The following is a 23,823-nucleotide window of genomic DNA, read 5'->3' on the forward strand; positions in this document are numbered from 1 at the left end:
TTTTACATTTTTCTTAGATATTTTTATCCTTTATTCCCACACTTACTACGAACTTTTCCAAATCTTATACTACTAAAATAAAATTTTATGTCAAAATATTTCTATATTCAAGAGAAATTTTAGGAGTCGAGTTCACGCACATGCGCAGAATTCATTCCTATTCAAAACATTGTGCTTTTAGACCAGAATGACACCACGTTAAAACTTTTAGTGGATAATCATAATGAGAGTCTTAGACCATTCAGACGCGCTGCGAGTACGAAGCTTCGTGGCCAGATCGGCAGCACAAGCCACCTAGTTTTGCTGGTCTTCAGTTCGAGTCTCGGAACTGAGAACTTTTTCAATATATTTTTCTTTTCATTTTTTTTAGATATTTTTATCCTTTTTTCCCACACTTACTACGAACTTTTCCAAATCTTATACTAGTAAAATAAAATTTTATGTCAAAACATTTCTATATTCAAGAGGAATTTTAGGAGTCGAGTTCACGCACATGCGCAGAATTCATTCCTATTCAAAACATTGTGCTTTTAGACCAGAATGACACCACGTTAAAACTTTTAGTGGATAATCATAATGAGAGTCTTAGACCCTTCAGACGCGCTGCGGGTACGAAGCTTCGTGGCCAGATCGGCAGCACGAGCCATCTAGTTTTGCTGGTCTCCAGTTCGAGTCTCGAAACTGAGAACTTTTTCAATATATTTTTCTTTTCTTTTTTTTACATTTTTTTTTAGATATTTTTATCCTTTATTCCCACACTTACAACGAACTTTTCCAAATCTTATACTAGTAAAATAAAATTTTATGTCAAAACATTTCTATATTCAAGAGAAATTTTAAGAGTCGAGTTCACGCACATGCGCAGAATTCATTCCTATTCAAAACATTGTGCTTTTAGACCAGAATGACACCACGTTAAAACTTTTAGTGGATAATCATAATGAGAGTCTTAGACCATTCAGACGCGCTGCGAGTACGAAGCTTCGTGGCCAGATCGGCAGCACAAGCCACCTAGTTTTGCTGGTCTTCAGTTCGAGTCTCGGAACTGAGAACTTTTTCAATATATTTTTCTTTTCATTTTTTTTAGATATTTTTATCCTTTTTTCATACACTTACTACGAACTTTTCCAAATCTTATACTAGTAAAATAAAATTTTATGTCAAAATATTTCTATATTCAAGAGAAATTTTAGGAGTCGAGTTCACGCACATGCGCAGAATTCATTCCTATTCAAAACATTGTGCTTTTAGACCAGAATGACACCACGTTAAAACGTTTAGTGGATAATCATAATGAGATTCTTAGACCATTCAGACGCGCTGCGGGTACGAAGCTTCGTGGCCAGATCGGCAGCACGAGCCATCTAGTTTTGCTGGTCATCAGTTCGAGTCTCGAAACTGAGAACTTTTTAAATATATTTTTCTTTTCTTTTTTTTACATTTTTCTTAGATATTTTTATCCTTTATTCCCACACTTACTACGAACTTTTGCAAATCTTGTACTACTAAAATAAAATTTTATGTCAAAATATTTCTATATTCAAGAGAAATTTTAGGAGTCGAGTTCATGCACATGCGCAGAATTCATTCCTATTCAAAACATTGTGCTTTTAGACCAGAATAACACCACGTTAAAACTTTTAGTGGATAATAATAATGAGAGTCTTAGACCATTCAGACGCGCTGCGGGTACGATGCTTCGTGGCCAGATCGGCAGCACGAGCCATCTAGTTTTGCTGGTCTTCAGTTCGAGTCTCGAAACTGAGAACTTTTTAAATATATTTTTCTTTTCTTTTTTTTTACATTTTTTTAGATACTTTTATCCTTTATTCCCACACTTACTACGAACTTTCCCAAATCTTATATTACTAAAATAAAATTTTATGTCGAAATATTTCTATATTCAAGAGAAATTTTAGGAGTCGATTTCACGCACATGCGCAGAATTCATTCCTATTCAAAACATTGTGCTTTTAGACCAGAATGACACCACGTTAAAACTTTTAGTGGATAATCATAATGAGAGTCTTAGACCATACAATCGCGCTGAGGGTACGATGCTTCGTGGCCAGACCGGCAGCACGAGCCATCTAGTTTTGCTGGTCTTCAGTTCGAGTCTCGAAACTGAGAACTTATTCAATATATTTTTCTTTTCTTTTTTTTTAAATTTTATTTTAGATATTTTTATCCTTTATTCCCACACTTACTACGAACTTTTCCAAATCTTATACTACTAAAAAAAATTTTATGTCAAAATATTTCTATATTCAAGAGAAATTTTAGGAGTCGAGTGTACGCACATGCGCAGAATTCATTCCTATTCAAAACATTGTGCTTTTAGACCAGAATGACACCACGTTAAAACTTTTAGTGGATAATCATAATGACAGTCTTAGACCAATCAGACGCGCTGCGGGTACGATGCTTCGTGGCCAGACCGGCAGTACGAGCCATATAGCTTTGCTGGTCTTCAGTTCGAGTCTCGAAACTGAGAACTTTTTAAATATATTTTTCTTTTCTTTTTTTTACATTTTTTTAGATATTTTTATCCTTTATTCCCACACTTACTACGAACTTTTCCAAATCTTATACTACTAAAATAAAATTTTATGTCAAAATATTTCTCTATTCAAGAGAAATTTTAGGAGTCGAGTTCACGCACATGCGCAGAATTCATTCCTATTCAAAAATTGTGCTTTTAGACCAGAATGACACCACGTGAAAACTTTTAGTGGATAATCATAATGACAGTCTTAGACCATTCAGACGCGCTGCGGGTACGATGCTTCGTGGCCAGACCGGCAGCACGAGCCATATAGATTTGCTGGTCTTCAGTTCGAGTCTCGAAACTGAAAACTTTTTAAATATATTTTTCTTTTCTTTTTTTTACATTTTTTTAGATATTTTTATCTTTTAATCCCACACTTACTACGAACTTTTCCAAATCTTATACTACTAAAATAAAATTTTATGTCAAAATATTTCTATATTCAAGAGAAATTTTAGGAGTCGAGTTCACGCACATGCGCAGAATTCATTCCTATTCAAAACATTGTGCTTTTAGACCAGAATGACACCACGTTAAAACTTTTAGTGGATAATCATAATGAGAGTCTTAGACCATTCAGACGCGCTGCGAGTACGAAGCTTCGTGGCCAGATCGGCAGCACGAGCCATCTAGTTTTGCTTGTCTCCAGTTCGAGTCTCGAAACTGAGAACTTTTTCAATATATTTTTCTTTTCTTTTTTTTACATTTTTCTTAGATATTTTTATCCTTTATTCCCACACTTACTACGAACTTTTGCAAATCTTGTACTACTAAAATAAAATTTTATGTCAAAATATTTCTATATTCAAGAGAAATTTTAGGAGTCGAGTTCATGCACATGCGCAGAATTCATTCCTATTCAAAACATTGTGCTTTTAGACCAGAATGACACCACGTTAAAACTTTTAGTGGATAATCATAATGAGAGTCTTAGACCATTCAGACGCTCTGCGGATACGAAGCTTCGTGGCCAGATCGGCATCACGAGCCATCTAGTTTTGCTGGTCTTCAGTTCAAGACTCGAAACTGAGAACTTTTTAAATATATTTTTCTTTTCTTTTTTTTACATTTTTCTTAGATATTTTTATCCTTTATTCCCACACTTACTACGAACTTTTCCAAATCTTATACTACTAAAATAAAATTTTATGTCAAAATATTTCTATATTGAAGAGAAATTTTAGGAGTCGAGTTAACGCACATGCGCAGAATTCATTCCTATTCAAAACATTGTGCTTTTAGACCAGAATGACACCACGTTAAAACGTTTAGTGGATAATCATAAAGAGATTCTTAGACCATTCAGACGCGCTGCGGGTACGAAGCTTCGTGGCCAGATCGGCAGCACGAGCCATCTAGTTTTGCTGGTCATCAGTTCGAGTCTCGAAACTGAGAACTTTTTAAATATATTTTTCTTATCTTTTTTTTACATTTTTCTTAGATATTTTTATCCTTTATTCCCACACTTACTACGAACTTTTCCAAATCTTGTACTACTAAAATAAAATTTTATGTCAAAATATTTCTATATTCAAGAGAAATTTTAGGAGTCGAGTTCACGCACATGCGCAGAATTCATTCCTATTCAAAACATTGTGCTTTTAGACCAGAATGACACCACGTTAAAACTTTTAGTGGATAATCATAATGAGAGTCTTAGACCATTCAGACGCGCTGCGGGTACGAGGCTTCGTGGCCAGATCGGCAGCACGAGCCATCTAGATTTGCTGGTCTTCAGTTCGAGTCTCGAAACTGAGAACTTTTTAAATATATTTTTCTTTTCTTTTTTTTACATTTTTCTTAGATATTTTTATCCTTTATTCCCACACTTACTACGAACTTTTCCAAATCTTATACTACTAAAATAAAATTTTATGTCAAAATATTTCTATATTGAAGAGAAATTTTAGGAGTCGAGTTCACGCACATGCGCAGAATTCATTCCTATTCAAAACATTGGGCTTTTAGACCAGAATGACAACACGTTAAAACTTTTAGTGGATAATCATAATGAGAGTCTTAGACCATTCAGACGCTCTGCGGATACGGATACGAAGCTTCGTGGCCAGATCGGCATCACGAGCCATCTAGTTTTGCTGGTCTTCAGTTCAAGACTCGAAACTGAGAACTTTTTAAATATATTTTTCTTTTCTTTTTTTTACATTTTTTTAAGATATTTTTATCCTTTATTCCCACACTTACTACGAACTTTTCCAAATCTTATACTACTAAAATAAAATTTTATGTCAAAATATTTCTATATTCAAGAGAAATTTTAGGAGTCGAGTTCACGCACATGCGCAGAATTCATTCCTATTCAAAACATTGTGCTTTTAGACCAGAATGACACCACGTTAAAACGTTTAGTGGATAATCATAATGAGATTCTTAGACCATTCAGAAGCGCTGCGGGTACGAAGCTTCGTTTCTGGATCGGCAGCACGAGCTATCTAGTTTTGCTGGTCTTCAGTTCGAGTCTCGAAACTGAGAACTTTTTAAATATATTTTTCTTCTCTTTTTTTTACATTTTTTTTTAGATATTTTTATCCTTTATTCCCACACTTACTACGAACTTTTCCAAATCTTATACTACTAAAACAAAATTTTATGTCAAAATATTTCTATATTCAAGAGAAATTTTAAGAGTCGAGTTCACGCACATGCGCAGAATTCGTTCCTATTCAAAACATTGTGCTTTTAGACCAGAATGACACCACTTTAAAACTTTTAGTGGATAATCATAATGAGTGTCTTAGACCATTCAGACGCGCTGCGGGTACGAAGCTTCGTGGCAAGATCGGCAGCACGAGCCATCTAGTTTTGCTGGTCATCAGTTCGAGTCTCGAAACTGAGAACTTTTTAAATATATTTTTCTTTTCTTTTTTTTACATTTTTCTTAGATATTTTTATCCTTTATTCCCACACTTACTACGAACTTTTCCAAATCTTATACTACTAAAACAAAATTTTATGTCAAAATATTTCTATATTCAAGAGAAATTTTAAGAGTCGAGTTCACGCACATGCGCAGAATTCGTTCCTATTCAAAACATTGTGCTTTTAGACCAGAATGACACCACTTTAAAACTTTTAGTGGATAATCATAATGAGAGTCTTAGACCATTCAGACGCGCTGCGGGTACGAAGCTTCGTTTCTGGATCGGCAGCACGAGCTATCTAGTTTTGCTGGTCATCAGTTCGAGTCTCGAAACTGAGAACTTTTTAAATATATTTTTCTTTTCTTTTTTTTACATTTTTCTTAGATATTTTTATCCTTTATTCCCACACTTACTACGAACTTTTCCAAATCTTATACTACTAAAATAAAATTTTATGTCAAAATATTTCTATATTCAAGAGAAATTTTAGGAGTCGAGTTCACGCACATGGGCAGAATTCATTCCTATTCAAAACATTGGGCTTTTAGACCAGAATGACACCACGTTAAAACTTTTAGTGGATAATCATAATGAGAGTCTTAGACCATTCAGACGCGCTGCGGGTACGATGCTTCGTGGCCAGATCGGCAGCACGAGCCATCTAGTTTTGCTGGTCTTCAGTTCGAGTCTCGAAACTGAGAACTTTTTAAATATATGTTTCTTTTCTTTTTTTTTACATTTTTCTTAGATATTTTTATCCTTTTTTCCCACACTTACTACGAACTTTTCCAAATCTTATACTACTAAAATAAAATTTTATGTCAAAATATTTCTATATTCAAGAGAAATTTTAGGAGTCGAGTTCACGCACATGCGCAGAATTCATTCCTATTCAAAACATTGTGCTTTTAGACCAGAATGACACCACGTTAAAACTTTTAGTGGATAATCATAATGAGTGTCTTAGACCATTCAGACGCGCTGCGGGCACGAAGCTTCGTGGCAAGATCGGCAGCACGAGCCATCTAGTTTTGCTGGTCATCAGTTCGAGTCTCGAAACTGAGAACTTTTTAAATATATTTTTCTTAGATATTTTTATCCTTTATTCCCACACTTACTACGAACTTTTCCAAATCTTATACTACTAAAACAAAATTTTATGTCAAAATATTTCTATATTCAAGAGAAATTTTAAGAGTCGAGTTCACGCACATGCGCAGAATTCGTTCCTATTCAAAACATTGTGCTTTTAGACCAGAATGACACCACTTTAAAACTTTTAGTGGATAATCATAATGAGAGTCTTAGACCATTCAGACGCGCTGCGGGTACGAAGCTTCGTTTCTGGATCGGCAGCACGAGCTATCTAGTTTTGCTGGTCATCAGTTCGAGTCTCGAAACTGAGAACTTTTTAAATATATTTTTCTTTTCTTTTTTTTACATTTTTCTTAGATATTTTTATCCTTTATTCCCACACTTACTACGAACTTTTCCAAATCTTATACTACTAAAATAAAATTTTATGTCAAAATATTTCTATATTCAAGAGAAATTTTAGGAGTCGAGTTCACGCACATGCGCAGAATTCATTCCTATTCAAAACATTGGGCTTTTAGACCAGAATGACACCACGTTAAAACTTTTAGTGGATAATCATAATGAGAGTCTTAGACCATTCAGACGCGCTGCGGGTACGATGCTTCGTGGCCAGATCGGCAGCACGAGCCATCTAGTTTTGCTGGTCTTCAGTTCGAGTCTCGAAACTGAGAACTTTTTAAATATATGTTTCTTTTCTTTTTTTTTACATTTTTCTTAGATATTTTTATCCTTTTTTCCCACACTTACTACGAACTTTTCCAAATCTTATACTACTAAAATAAAATTTTATGTCAAAATATTTCTATATTCAAGAGAAATTTTAGGAGTCGAGTTCACGCACATGCGCAGAATTCATTCCTATTCAAAACATTGTGCTTTTAGACCAGAATGACACCACGTTAAAACTTTTAGTGGATAATCATAATGAGAGTCTTAGACCATTCAGACACGCTGCGGGTACGAAGCTTCGTTTCTGGATCGGCAGCACGAGCTATCTAGTTTTGCTGGTCTTCAGTTCGAGTCTCGAAACTGATAACTTTTTAAATATATTTTTCTTCTCTTTTTTTTACATTTTTTTTTAGATATTTTTATCCTTTATTCCCACACTTACTACGAACTTTTCCAAATCTTATACTACTAAAATAAAATTTTATGTCAAAATATTTCTATATTCAAGAGAAATTTTAGGAGTCGAGTTCACGCACATGCGCAGAATTCATTCCTATTCAAAACATTGGGCTTTTAGACCAGAATGACACCACGTTAAAACTTTTAGTGGATAATCATAATGAGAGTCTTAGACCATTCAGACGCGCTGCGGGTACGATGCTTCGTGGCCAGATCGGCAGCACGAGCCATCTAGTTTTGCTGGTCTTCAGTTCGAGTCTCGAAACTGAGAACTTTTTAAATATATGTTTCTTTTCTTTTTTTTTACATTTTTCTTAGATATTTTTATCCTTTTTTCCCACACTTACTACGAACTTTTCCAAATCTTATACTACTAAAATAAAATTTTATGTCAAAATATTTCTATATTCAAGAGAAATTTTAGGAGTCGAGTTCACGCACATGCGCAGAATTCATTCCTATTCAAAACATTGTGCTTTCAGACCAGAATGACACCACTTTAAAACTTTTAGTGGATAATCATAATGAGTGTCTTAGACCATTCAGACGCGCTGCGGGTACGAAGCTTCGTGGCAAGATCGGCAGCACGAGCCATCTAGTTTTGCTGGTCATCAGTTCGAGTCTCGAAACTGAGAACTTTTTAAATATATTTTTCTTTTCTTTTTTTTACATTTTTCTTAGATATTTTTATCCTTTATTCCCACACTTACTACGAACTTTTCCAAATCTTATACTACTAAAATAAAATTTTATGTCAAAATATTTCTATATTCAAGAGAAATTTTAGGGGTCGAGTTCACGCACATGCGCAGAATTCATTCCTATTCAAAACATTGGGCTTTTAGACCAGAATGACACCACGTTAAAACTTTTAGTGGATAATCATAATGAGAGTCTTAGACCATTCAGACGCGCTGCGGGTACGAAGCTTCGTGGCCAGATCGGCAGCACGAGCCATCTAGTTTTGCTGGTCTTCAGTTCGAGTCTCGAAACTGAGAACTTTTTAAATATATGTTTCTTTTCTTTTTTTTTACATTTTTCTTAGATATTTTTATCCTTTTTTCCCACACTTACTACGAACTTTTCCAAATCTTATACTACTAAAATAAAATTTTATGTCAAAATATTTCTATATTCAAGAGAAATTTTAGGAGTCGAGTTCACGCACATGCGCAGAATTCATTCCTATTCAAAACATTGTGCTTTTAGACCAGAATGACACCACGTTAAAACTTTTAGTGGATAATCATAATGAGAGTCTTAGACCATTCAGACACGCTGCGGGTACGAAGCTTCGTTTCTGGATCGGCAGCACGAGCTATCTAGTTTTGCTGGTCTTCAGTTCGAGTCTCGAAACTGAGAACTTTTTAAATATATTTTTCTTCTCTTTTTTTTACATTTTTTTTTAGATATTTTTATCCTTTATTCCCACACTTACTACGAACTTTTCCAAATCTTATACTACTAAAATAAAATTTTATGTCAAAATATTTCTATATTCAAGAGAAATTTTAGGGGTCGAGTTCACGCACATGCGCAGAATTCATTCCTATTCAAAACATTGGGCTTTTAGACCAGAATGACACCACGTTAAAACTTTTAGTGGATAATCATAATGAGAGTCTTAGACCATTCAGACGCGCTGCGGGTACGAAGCTTCGTGGCCAGATCGGCAGCACGAGCCATCTAGTTTTGCTGGTCTTCAGTTCGAGTCTCGAAACTGAGAACTTTTTAAATATATGTTTCTTTTCTTTTTTTTTACATTTTTCTTAGATATTTTTATCCTTTTTTCCCACACTTACTACGAACTTTTCCAAATCTTATACTACTAAAATAAAATTTTATGTCAAAATATTTCTATATTCAAGAGAAATTTTAGGAGTCGAGTTCACGCACATGCGCAGAATTCATTCCTATTCAAAACATTGTGCTTTTAGACCAGAATGACACCACGTTAAAACTTTTAGTGGATAATCATAATGAGAGTCTTAGACCATTCAGACACGCTGCGGGTACGAAGCTTCGTTTCTGGATCGGCAGCACGAGCTATCTAGTTTTGCTGGTCTTCAGTTCGAGTCTCGAAACTGAGAACTTTTTAAATATATTTTTCTTCTCTTTTTTTTACATTTTTTTTTAGATATTTTTATCCTTTATTCCCACACTTACTACGAACTTTTCCAAATCTTATACTACTAAAACAAAATTTTATGTCAAAATATTTCTATATTCAAGAGAAATTTTAAGAGTCGAGTTCACGCACATGCGCAGAATTCGTTCCTATTCAAAACATTGTGCTTTTAGACCAGAATGACACCACTTTAAAACTTTTAGTGGATAATCATAATGAGTGTCTTAGACCATTCAGACGCGCTGCGGGTACGAAGCTTCGTGGCCAGATCGGCAGCACGAGCCATCTAGTTTTGCTGGTCATCAGTTCGAGTCTCGAAACTGAGAACTTTTTAAATATATTTTTCTTTTCTTTTTTTTACATTTTTCTTAGATATTTTTATCCTTTATTCCCACACTTACTACGAACTTTTCCAAATCTTATACTACTAAAATAAAATTTTATGTCAAAATATTTCTATATTCAAGAGAAATTTTAGGGGTCGAGTTCACGCACATGCGCAGAATTCATTCCTATTCAAAACATTGGGCTTTTAGACCAGAAAGACACCACGTTAAAACTTTTAGTGGATAATCATAATGAGAGTCTTAGACCATTCAGACGCGCTGCGGGTACGAAGCTTCGTGGCCAGATCGGCAGCACGAGCCATCTAGTTTTGCTGGTCTTCAGTTCGAGTCTCGAAACTGAGAACTTTTTCAATATATGTTTCTTTTCTTTTTTTTACATTTTTTTTTAGATATTTTTATCCTTTATTCCCACACTTACAACGAACTTTTCCAAATCTTATACTAGTAAAATAAAATTTTATGTCAAAACATTTCTATATTCAAGAGAAATTTTAGGAGTCGAGTTCACGCACATGCGCAGAATTCATTCCTATTCAAAACATTGTGCTTTTAGACCAGAATGACACCACGTTAAAACGTTTAGTGGATAATCATAATGAGAGTCTTAGACCATTCAGACGCTCTGCGGATACGAAGCTTCGTGGCCAGATCGGCATCACGAGCCATCTAGTTTTGCTGGTCTTCAGTTCAAGATTTGAAACTGAGAACTTTTTAAATATATTTTTCTTTTCTTTTTTTTACATTTTTTTAAGATATTTTTATCCTTTATTCCCACACTTACTACGAACTTTTCCAAATCTTATACTACTAAAATAAAATTTTATGTCAAAATATTTCTATATTCAAGAGAAATTTTAGGAGTCGAGTTCACGCACATGCGCAGAATTCATTCCTATTCAAAACATTGTGCTTTTAGACCAGAATGACACCACGTTAAAACGTTTAGTGGATAATCATAATGAGATTCTTAGACCATTCAGACGCGCTGCGGGTACGAAGCTTCGTGGCCAGATCGGCAGCACGAGCCGTCTAGTTTTGCTGGTCATCAGTTCGAGTCTCGAAACTGAGAACTTTTTAAATATATTTTTCTTTTCTTTTTTTTACATTTTTCTTAGATATTTTTATCCTTTATTCCCACACTTACTACGAACTTTTCCAAATCTTGTACTACTAAAATAAAATTTTATGTCAAAATATTTCTATATTCAAGAGAAATTTTAGGAGTCGAGTTCACGCACATGCGCAGAATTCATTCCTATTCAAAACATTGTGCTTTTAGACCAGAATGACACCACGTTAAAACTTTTAGTGGATAATCATAATGAGAGTCTTAGACCATTCAGACGCTCTGCGGATACGAAGCTTCGTGGCCAGATCGGCATCACGAGCCATCTAGTTTTGCTGGTCTTCAGTTCAAGACTCGAAACTGAGAACTTTTTAAATATATTTTTCTTTTCTTTTTTTTACATTATTTTAAGATATTTTTATCCTTTATTCCCACACTTACTACGAACTTTTCCAAATCTTATACTACTAAAATAAAATTTTATGTCAAAATATTTCTATATTCAAGAGAAATTTTAGGAGTCGAGTTCACGCACATGCGCAGAATTCATTCCTATTCAAAACATTGTGCTTTTAGACCAGAATGACACCACGTTAAAACGTTTAGTGGATAATCATAAAGAGATTCTTAGACCATTCAGACGCGCTGCGGGTACGAAGCTTCGTGGCCAGATCGGCAGCACGAGCCATCTAGTTTTGCTGGTCATCAGTTCGAGTCTCGAAACTGAGAACTTTTTAAATATATTTTTCTTTTCTTTTTTTTACATTTTTCTTAGATATTTTTATCCTTTATTCCCACACTTACTACGAACTTTTCCAAATCTTGTACTACTAAAATAAAATTTTATTTCAAAATATTTCTATATTCAAGAGAAATTTTAGGAGTCGAGTTCACGCACATGCGCAGAATTCATTCCTATTCAAAACATTGTGCTTTTAGACCAGAATGACACCACGTTAAAACTTTTAGTGGATAATCATAATGAGAGTCTTAGACCATTCAGACGCGCTGCGGGTACGAGGCTTCGTGGCCAGATCGGCAGCACGAGCCATCTAGTTTTGCTGGTCTTCAGTTCGAGTCTCGAAACTGAGAACTTTTTAAATATATTTTTCTTTTCTTTTTTTACATTTTTCTTAGATATTTTTATCCTTTATTCCCACACTTACTACGAACTTTTCCAAATCTTATACTACTAAAATAAAATTTTATGTCAAAATATTTCTATATTGAAGAGAAATTTTAGGAGTCGAGTTCACGCACATGCGCAGAATTCATTCCTATTCAAAACATTGTGCTTTTAGACCAGAATGACACCACGTTAAAACTTTTAGTGGATAATCATAATGAGAGTCTTAGACCATTCAGACGCTCTGCGGATACGAAGCTTCGTGGCCAGATCGGCATCACGAGCCATCTAGTTTTGCTGGTCTTCAGTTCAAGACTCGAAACTGAGAACTTTTTAAATATATTTTTCTTTTCTTTTTTTTACATTTTTTTAAGATATTTTTATCCTTTATTCCCACACTTACTACGAACTTTTCCAAATCTTATACTACTAAAATAACATTTTATGTCAAAATATTTCTATATTCAAGAGAAATTTTAGGAGTCGAGTTCACGCACATGCGCAGAATTCATTCCTATTCAAAACATTGTGCTTTTAGACCAGAATGACACCACGTTAAAACGTTTAGTGGATAATCATAATGAGATTCTTAGACCATTCAGACGCGCTGCGGGTACGAAGCTTCGTGGCCAGATCGGCAGCACGAGCCATCTAGTTTTGCTGGTCATCAGTTCGAGTCTCGAAACTGAGAACTTTTTAAATATATTTTTCTTTTCTTTTTTTTACATTTTTCTTAGATATTTTTATCCTTTATTCCCACACTTACTACGAACTTTTCCAAATCTTGTACTACTAAAATAAAATTTTATGTCAAAATATTTCTATATTCAAGAGAAATTTTAGGAGTCGAGTTCACGCACATGCGCAGAATTCATTCCTATTCAAAACATTGTGCTTTTAGACCAGAATGACACCACGTTAAAACTTTTAGTGGATAATCATAATGAGAGTCTTAGACCATTCAGACGCTCTGCGGATACGAAGCTTCGTGGCCAGATCGGCATCACGAGCCATCTAGTTTTGCTGGTCTTCAGTTCAAGACTCGAAACTGAGAACTTTTTAAATATATTTTTCTTTTCTTTTTTTTACATTTTTCTTAGATATTTTTATCCTTTATTCCCACACTTACTACGAACTTTTCCAAATCTTATACTACTAAAATAAAATTTTATGTCAAAATATTTCTATATTGAAGACAAATTTTAGGAGTCGAGTTCACGCACATGCGCAGAATTCATTCCTATTCAAAACATTGTGCTTTTAGACCAGAATGACACCACGTTAAAATTTTTAGTGGATAATCATAATGAGAGTCTTAGACCCTTCAGACGCGCTGCGGGTACGAAGCTTCGTGGCAAGATCGGCAGCACGAGCCATCTAGTTTTGCTGGTCTCCAGTTCGAGTCTCGAAACTGAGAACTTTTTCAATATATTTTTATTTTCTTTTTTTTACATTTTTTTAGATATTTTTATCCTTTATTCCCACACTTACAACGAACTTTTCCAAACCTTATACTAGTAAAATAAAATTTTATGTCAAAACATTTCTATATTCAAGAGGAATTTTAGGAGTCGAGTTCACGCACATGCGCAGAATTCATTCCTATTCAAAACATTGTGCTTTTAGACCAGAATGACACCACGTTAAAACTTTTAGTGGATAATCATAATGAGAGTCTTAGACCATTCAGACGCGCTGCGGGTACGAAGTTTCGTGGCCAGATCGGCAGCATGAGCCATCTAGTTTTGCTGGTCTTCAGTTCGAGTCTCGAAACTGAGAACTTTTTAAATATATTTTTCTTTTCTTTTTTTTTACATTTTTCTTAGATATTTTTATCCTTTATTCCCACACTTACTACGGACTTTTCCAAATCTTATACTACTAAAATAAAATTTTATGTCAAAATATTTCTATATTCAAGAGAAATTTTAGGAGTCGAGTTCACGCACATGCGCAGAATTCATTCCTATTCAAAACATTGGGCTTTTAGACCAGAATGACACCACGTTAAAACTTTTAGTGGATAATCATAATGAGAGTCTTAGACCATTCAGACGCGCTGCGGGTACGAAGCTTCGTGGCCAGATCGGCAGCACGAGCCATCTAGTTTTGCTGGTTTTCAGTTCGAGTCTCGAAACTGAGAACTTTTTGAATATATGTTTCTTTTCTTTTTTTTACATTTTTCTTAGATATTTTTATCCTTTTTTCCCACACTTACTACGAACTTTTCCAAATCTTATACTACTAATATAAAATTTTATGTCAAAATATTTCTATATTCAAGAGAAATTTTAGGAGTCGAGTTCACGCACATGCGCAGAATTCATTCCTATTCAAAACATTGTGCTTTTATACCAGAATGACACCAATTTAAAACTTTTAGTGGATAATCATAATGAGAGTCTTAGACCATTCAGACACGCTGCGGGTACGAAGCTTCGTTTCTGGATCGGCAGCACGAGCTATCTAGTTTTGCTGGTCTTCAGTTCGAGTCTCGAAACTGAGAACTTTTTAAATATATTTTTCTTCTCTTTTTTTTACATTTTTTTTAGATATTTTTATCCTTTATTCCCACACTTACTACGAACTTTTCCAAATCTTATACTACTAAAACAAAATTTTATGTCAAAATATTTCTATATTCAAGAGAAATTTTAAGAGTCGAGTTCACGCACATGCGCAGAATTCGTTCCTATTCAAAACATTGTGCTTTTAGACCAGAATGACACCACTTTAAAACTTTTAGTGGATAATCATAATGAGTGTCTTAGACCATTCAGACGCGCTGCGGGTACGAAGCTTCGTGGCAAGATCGGCAGCACGAGCCATCTAGTTTTGCTGGTCATCAGTTCGAGTCTCGAAACTGAGAACTTTTTAAATATATTTTTCTTTTCTTTTTTTACATTTTTCTTAGATATATTTATCCTTTATTCCCACACTTACAACGAACTTTTCCAAATCTTATACTAGTAAAATAAAATTTTCTGTCAAAACATTTCTATATTCAAGAGGAATTTTAGGAGTCGAGTTCACGCACATGCGCAGAATTCATTCCTATTCAAAACATTGTGCTTTTAGACCAGAATGACACCACGTTAAAACTTTTAGTGGATAATCATAATGAGAGTCTTAGACCATTCAGACGCGCTGCGGGTACGAAGCTTCGTGGCCAGATCGGCAGCACGAGCCATCTAGTTTTGCTGGTTTTCAGTTCGAGTCTCGAAACTGAGAACTTTTTGAATATATGTTTCTTTTCTTTTTTTTACATTTTTCTTAGATATTTTTATCCTTTTTTCCCACACTTACTACGAACTTTTCCAAATCTTATACTACTAAAATAAAATTTTATGTCAAAATATTTCTATATTCAAGAGAAATTTTAGGAGTCGAGTTCACGCACATGCGCAGAATTCATTCCTATTCAAAACATTGTGCTTTTAGACCAGAATGACACCACGTTAAAACTTTTAGTGGATAATCATAATGAGAGTCTTAGACCATTCAGACACGCTGCGGGTACGAAGCTTCATTTCTGGATCGGCAGCACGAGCCATCTAGTTTTCCTGGTCTCCAGTTCGAGTCTCGAAACTGAGAACATTTTCAATATATTTTTCTTTTCTTTTTTTTACATTTTTTTTAGATATTTTTATCCTTTTTTCCCACACTTACTACGAACTTTTCCAAATCTTATACTACTAAAATTAAATTTTATGTCAAAATATTTCTATATTCAAGAGAAATTTTAGGAGTCGAGTTCACGCACATGCGCAGAATTCATTCCTATTCAAAACATTGTGCTTTTAGACCAGAATGACACCACGTTAAAACTTTTAGTGGATAATCATAATGAGAGTCTTAGACCATTCAGACGCGCTGCGGGTACGAAGCTTCGTGGCCAGATCGGCATCACGAGCCATCTAGTTTTGCTGGTCTTCAGTTCAAGACTCGAAACTGAGAACTTTTTAAATATATTTTTCTTTTCTTTTTTTTACATTTTTTTAAGATATTTTTATCCTTTATTCCCACACTTACTACGAACTTTTCCAAATCTTATACTACTAAAATAAAATTTTATGTCAAAATATTTCTATATTCAAGAGAAATTTTAAGAGTCGAGTTCACGCACATGCGCAGAATTCGTTCCTATTCAAAACATTGTGCTTTTAGACCAGAATGACACCACTTTAAAACTTTTAGTGGATAATCATAATGAGAGTCTTAGACCATTCAGACGCGCTGCGGGTACGAAGCTTCGTGGCCAGATCGGCAGCACGAGCCATCTAGTTTTGCTGGTCTTCAGTTCGAGTCTCGAAACTGAGAACTTTTTGAATATATGTTTCTTTTCTTTTTTTTACATTTTTCTTAGATATTTTTATCCTTTTTTCCCACACTTACTACGAACTTTTCCAAATCTTATACTACTAAAATAAAATTTTATGTCAAAATATTTCTATATTGAAGAGAAATTTTAGGAGTCGAGTTCACGCACATGCGCAGAATTCATTCCTATTCAAAACATTGTGCTTTTAAACCAGAATGACACCACGTTAAAACTTTTAGTGGATAATCATAATGAGAGTCTTAGACCATTCAGACACGCTGCGGGTACGAAGCTTCGTTTCTGGATCGGCAGCACGAGCTATCTAGTTTTGCTGGTCTTCAGTTCGAGTCTCGAAACTGAGAACTTTTTAAATATATTTTTCTTCTCTTTTTTTTACATTTTTTTTTAGATATTTTTATCCTTTATTCCCACACTTACTACGAACTTTTCCAAATCTTATACTACTAAAACAAAATTTTATGTCAAAATATTTCTATATTCAAGAGAAATTTTAAGAGTCGAGTTCACGCACATGCGCAGAATTCGTTCCTATTCAAAACATTGTGCTTTTAGACCAGAATGAAACCACTTTAAAACTTTTAGTGGATAATCATAATGAGTGTCTTAGACCATTCAGACACGCTCCGGGTACGAAGTTTCGTGGCCATATCGGCAGCATGAGCCATCTAGTTTTGCTGGTCTTCAGTTCGAGTCTCGAAACTGAGAACTTTTTAAATATATTTTTCTTTTCTTTTTTTTTACATTTTTCTTAGATATTTTTATCCTTTATTCCCACACTTACTACGAACTTTTCCAAATCTTATACTACTAAAATAAAATTTTATGTCAAAATATTTCTATATTCAAGAGAAATTTTAGGAGTCGAGTTCACGCACATGCGCAGAATTCATTCCTATTCAAAACATTGGGCTTTTAGACCAGAATGACACCACGTTAAAACTTTTAGTGGATAATCATAATGAGAGTCTTAGACCATTCAGACGCGCTGCGGGTACGAAGCTTCGTGGCCAGATCGGCAGCACGAGCCATCTAGTTTTGCTGGTTTTCAGTTCGAGTCTCGAAACTGAGAACTTTTTGAATATATGTTTCTTTTCTTTTTTTTACATTTTTCTTAGATATTTTTATCCTTTTTTCCCACACTTACTACGAACTTTTCCAAATCTTATACTACTAAAATAAAATTTTATGTCAAAATATTTCTATATTCAAGAGAAATTTTAGGAGTCGAGTTCACGCACATGCGCAGAATTCATTCCTATTCAAAACATTGTGCTTTTAGACCAGAATGACACCACGTTAAAACTTTTAGTGGATAATCATAATGAGAGTCTTAGACCATTCAGACACGCTGCGGGTACGAAGCTTCATTTCTGGATCGGCAGCACGAGCCATCTAGTTTTCCTGGTCTCCAGTTCGAGTCTCGAAACTGAGAACATTTTCAATATATTTTTCTTTTCTTTTTTTTACATTTTTTTTAGATATTTTTATCCTTTTTTCCCACACTTACTACGAACTTTTCCAAATCTTATACTACTAAAATTAAATTTTATGTCAAAATATTTCTATATTCAAGAGAAATTTTAGGAGTCGAGTTCACGCACATGCGCAGAATTCATTCCTATTCAAAACATTGTGCTTTTAGACCAGAATGACACCACGTTAAAACTTTTAGTGGATAATCATAATGAGAGTCTTAGACCATTCAGACGCGCTGTGGGTACGAAGCTTCGTGGCCAGATCGGCATCACGAGCCATCTAGTTTTGCTGGTCTTCAGTTCAAGACTCGAAACTGAGAACTTTTTAAATATATTTTTCTTTTCTTTTTTTTACATTTTTTTAAGATATTTTTATCCTTTATTCCCACACTTACTACGAACTTTTCCAAATCTTATACTACTAAAATAAAATTTTATGTCAAAATATTTCTATATTCAAGAGAAATTTTAAGAGTCGAGTTCACGCACATGCGCAGAATTCGTTCCTATTCAAAACATTGTGCTTTTAGACCAGAATGACACCACTTTAAAACTTTTAGTGGATAATCATAATGAGAGTCTTAGACCATTCAGACGCGCTGCGGGTACGAAGCTTCGTGGCCAGATCGGCAGCACGAGCCATCTAGTTTTGCTGGTCTTCAGTTCGAGTCTCGAAACTGAGAACTTTTTGAATATATGTTTCTTTTCTTTTTTTTACATTTTTCTTAGATATTTTTATCCTTTTTTCCCACACTTACTACGAACTTTTCCAAATCTTATACTACTAAAATAAAATTTTATGTCAAAATATTTCTATATTGAAGAGAAATTTTAGGAGTCGAGTTCACGCACATGCGCAGAATTCATTCCTATTCAAAACATTGTGCTTTTAAACCAGAATGACACCACGTTAAAACTTTTAGTGGATAATCATAATGAGAGTCTTAGACCATTCAGACACGCTGCGGGTACGAAGCTTCGTTTCTGGATCGGCAGCACGAGCTATCTAGTTTTGCTGGTCTTCAGTTCGAGTCTCGAAACTGAGAACTTTTTAAATATATTTTTCTTCTCTTTTTTTTACATTTTTTTTAGATATTTTTATCCTTTATTCCCACACTTACTACGAACTTTTCCAAATCTTATACTACTAAAACAAAATTTTATGTCAAAATATTTCTATATTCAAGAGAAATTTTAAGAGTCGAGTTCACGCACATGCGCAGAATTCGTTCCTATTCAAAACATTGTGCTTTTAGACCAGAATGACACCACTTTAAAACTTTTAGTGGATAATCATAATGAGTGTCTTAGACCATTCAGACGCGCTGCGGGTACGAAGCTTCGTGGCAAGATCGGCAGCACGAGCCATCTAGTTTTGCTGGTCATCAGTTCGAGTCTCGAAACTGAGAACTTTTTAAATATATTTTTCTTTTCTTTTTTTACATTTTTCTTAGATATATTTATCCTTTATTCCCACACTTACTACGAACTTTTCCAAATCTTATACTACTAAAATAAAATTTTATGTCAAAATATTTCTATATTCAAGAGAAATTTTAGGAGTCGAGTTCACGCACATGCGCAGAATTCATTCCTATTCAAAACATTGGGCTTTTAGACCAGAATGACACCACGTTAAAACTTTTAGTGGATAATCATAATGAGAGTCTTAGACCCTTCAGACGCGCTGCGGGTACGAAGCTTCGTGGCCAGATCGGCAGCACGAGCCATCTAGTTTTGCTGGTCTTCAATTCAAGACTCGAAACTGAGAACTTTTTAAATATATTTTTCTTTTCTTTTTTTTACATTTTTTTAAGATATTTTTATCCTTTATTCCCACACTTACTACGAACTTTTCCAAATCTTATACTACTAAAATAAAATTTTATGTCAAAATATTTCTATATTCAAGAGAAATTTTAGGAGTCGAGTTCACGCACATGCGCAGAATTCATTCCTATTCAAAACATTGTGCTTTTAGACCAGAATGACACCACGTTAAAACGTTTAGTGGATAATCATAATGATATTCTTAGACCATTCAGACACGCTGCGGGTACGAAGCTTCATTTCTGGATCGGCAGCACGAGCTATCTAGTTTTGCTGGTCTTCAGTTCGAGTCTCGAAACTGAGAACTTTTTAAATATATTTTTCTTCTCTTTTTTTTACATTTTTTTTTAGATATTTTTATCCTTTATTCCCACACTTACTACGAACTTTTCCAAATCTTATACTACTAAAATAAAATTTTATGTCAAAATATTTCTATATTCAAGAGAAATTTTAGGAGTCGAGTTCACGCACATGCGCATAATTCATTCCTATTCAAAACATTGGGCTTTTAGACCAGAATGACACCACGTTAAAACTTTTAGTGGATAATCATAATGAGAGTCTTAGACCATTCAGACGCGCTGCGGGTACGAAGCTTCGTGGCCAGATCGGCAGCACGAGCCATCTAGTTTTGCTGGTCTTCAGTTCGAGTCTCGAAACTGAGAACTTTTTAAATATATGTTTCTTTTCTTTTTTTTACATTTTTCTTAGATATTTTTATCCTTTTTTCCCACACTTACTACGAACTTTTCCAAATCTTATACTACTAAAATAAAATTTTATGTCAAAATATTTCTATATTCAAGAGAAATTTTAGGAGTCGAGTTCACGCACATGCGCAGAATTCATTCCTATTCAAAACATTGTGCTTTTAGACCAGAATAACACCACGTTAAAACTTTTAGTGGATAATCATAATGAGAGTCTTAGACCATTCAGACACGCTGCGGGTACGAAGCTTCGTTTCTGGATCGGCAGCACGAGCTATCTAGTTTTGCTGGTCTTCAGTTCGAGTCTCGAAACTGAGAACTTTTTAAATATATTTTTCTTCTCTTTTTTTACATTTTTTTTTAGATATTTTTATCCTTTATTCCCACACTTACTACGAACTTTTCCAAATCTTATACTACTAAAACAAAATTTTATCTCAAAATATTTCTATATTCAAGAGAAATTTTAAGAGTCGAGTTCACGCACATGCGCAGAATTCGTTCCTATTCAAAACATTGTGCTTTTAGACCAGAATGACACCACTTTAAAACTTTTAGTGGATAATCATAATGAGTGTCTTAGACCATTCAGACGCGCTGCGGGTACGAAGCTTCATTTCTGGATCGGCAGCACGAGCCATCTAGTTTTGCTGGTCATCAGTTCGAGTCTCGAAACTGAGAACTTTTTAAATATATTTTTCTTTTCTTTTTTTTACATTTTTCTTAGATATTTTTATCCTTTATTCCCACACTTACTACGAACTTTTCCAAATCTTATACTACTAAAATAAAATTTTATGTCAAAATATTTCTATATTCAAGAGAAATTTTAGGAGTCGAGTTCACGCACATGCGCAGAATTCATTCCTATTCAAAACATTGGGCTTTTAGACCAGAATGACACGACGTAAAAACTTTATTGGATAATCATAATGAGAGTCTTAGACCATTCAGACGCGCTGCGGGTACGAAGCTTCGTGGCCAGATCGGCAGCACGAGCCATCTAGTTTTGCTGGTCTTCAGTTCGAGTCTCGAAACTGAGAACTTTTTAAATATATGTTTCTTTTCTTTTTTTTACATTTTTCTTAGATATTTTTATCCTTTATTCCCACACTTACTACGAACTTTTCCAAATCTTATACTACTAAAATAAAATTTTATGTCAAAATATTTCTATATTCAAGAGAAATTTTAGGAGTCGAGTTCACGCACATGCGCAGAATTCATTCCTATTCAAAACATTGTGCTTTTAGACCAGAATGACACCACGTTAAAACTTTTAGTGGATAATTATAATGAGAGTCTTAGACCCTTTAGACGCGCTGCGGGTACGAAGCTTCGTGGCCAGATCGGCAGCACGAGCCATCTAGTTTTGCTGGTCTCCAGTTCGAGTCTCGAAACTAAGAACTTTTTCAATATATTTTTCTTTTGTTTTTTTTTTACATTTTTTTTTAGATATTTTTATCCTTTATTCCCACACTTACAAAGAACGTTTCCAAATCTTATACTAGTAAAATAAAATTTTATGTCAAAACATTTCTATATTCAAGAGAAATTTTAGGAGTCGAGTTCACGCACATGCGCAGAATTCATTCCTATTCAAAACATTGTGCTTTTAGACCAGAATGACACCACGTTAAAACTTTTAGTGGATAATCATAATGAGAGTCTTAGACCATTCAGACGCGCTGCGGGTACGAAGCTTCGTGGCAAGATCGGCAGCACGAGCCATCTAGTTTTGCTGGTCTTCAGTTCGAGTCTCGAAACTGAGAACTTTTTAAATATATGTTTCTTTTCTTTTTTTTACATTTTTCTTAGATATTTTTATCCTTTTTTCCCACACTTACTATAGAACTTTTCCAAATCTTATACTACTAAAATAAAATTTTATGTCAAAATATTTCTATATTCAAGAGAAATTTTAGGAGTCGAGTTCACGCACATGCACAGAATTCATTCCTATTCAAAACATTGTGCTTTTAGACCAGAATGACACCACGTTAAAACTTTTAGTGGATAATCATAATGAGAGTCTTAGACCATTCAGACGCGCTGCGGGTACGAAGCTTCGTGGCCAGATCGGCAGCACGAGCCATCTAGTTTTGCTGGTCATCAGTTCGAGTCTCGAAACTGAGAACTTTTTAAATATATTTTTCTTTTCTTTTTTTACATTTTTCTTAGATATTTTTATCCTTTATTCCCACACTTACTACGAACTTTTCCAAATCTTATACTACTAAAACAAAATTTTATGTCAAAATATTTCTATATTCAAGAGAAATTTTAAGAGTCGAGTTCACGCACATGCGCAGAATTCGTTCCTATTCAAAACATTGTGCTTTTAGACCAGAATGACACCACTTTAAAACTTTTAGTGGATAATCATAATGAGAGTCTTAGACCATTCAGACGCGCTGCGGGTACGAAGCTTCGTTTCTGGATCGGCAGCACGAGCTATCTAGTTTTGCTGGTCATCAGTTCGAGTCTCGAAACTGAGAACTTTTTAAATATATTTTTCTTTTCTTTTTTTTACATTTTTCTTAGATATTTTTATCCTTTATTCCCACACTTACTACGAACTTTTCCAAATCTTATACTAGTAAAATAAAATTTTATGTCAAAACATTTCTATATTCAAGAGAAATTTTAGGAGTCGAGTTCACGCACATGCGCAGAATTCATTCCTATTCAAAACATTGTGCTTTTAGACCAGAATGACACCACGTTAAAACTTTTAGTGGATAATCATAATGAGAGTCTTAGACCATTCAGACGCGCTGCGGGTACGAAGCTTCGTTTCCAGATCGGCATCACGAGCCATCTAGTTTTGCTGGTCTTCAGTTCAAGTCTCGAAACTGAGAACTTTTTAAATATATTTTTCTTTTCTTTTTTTTACATTTTTTTAAGATATTTTTATCCTTTATTCCCACACTTACTACGAACTTTTCCAAATCTTGTACTACTAAAATAAAATTTTATGTCAAAATATTTCTATATTCAAGAGAAATTTTAGGAGTCGAGTTAACGCACATGCGCAGAATTCATTCCTATTCAAAACATTGGGCTTTTAGACCAGAATGACACCACGTTAAAACTTTTAGTGGATAATCATAATGAGAGTCTTAGACCATTCAGACGCGCTG

This window comes from Argiope bruennichi, chromosome 1 (genome assembly GCF_947563725.1).
Source record: "Argiope bruennichi chromosome 1, qqArgBrue1.1, whole genome shotgun sequence".
NCBI lineage: Eukaryota > Metazoa > Arthropoda > Arachnida > Araneae > Araneidae > Argiope > Argiope bruennichi.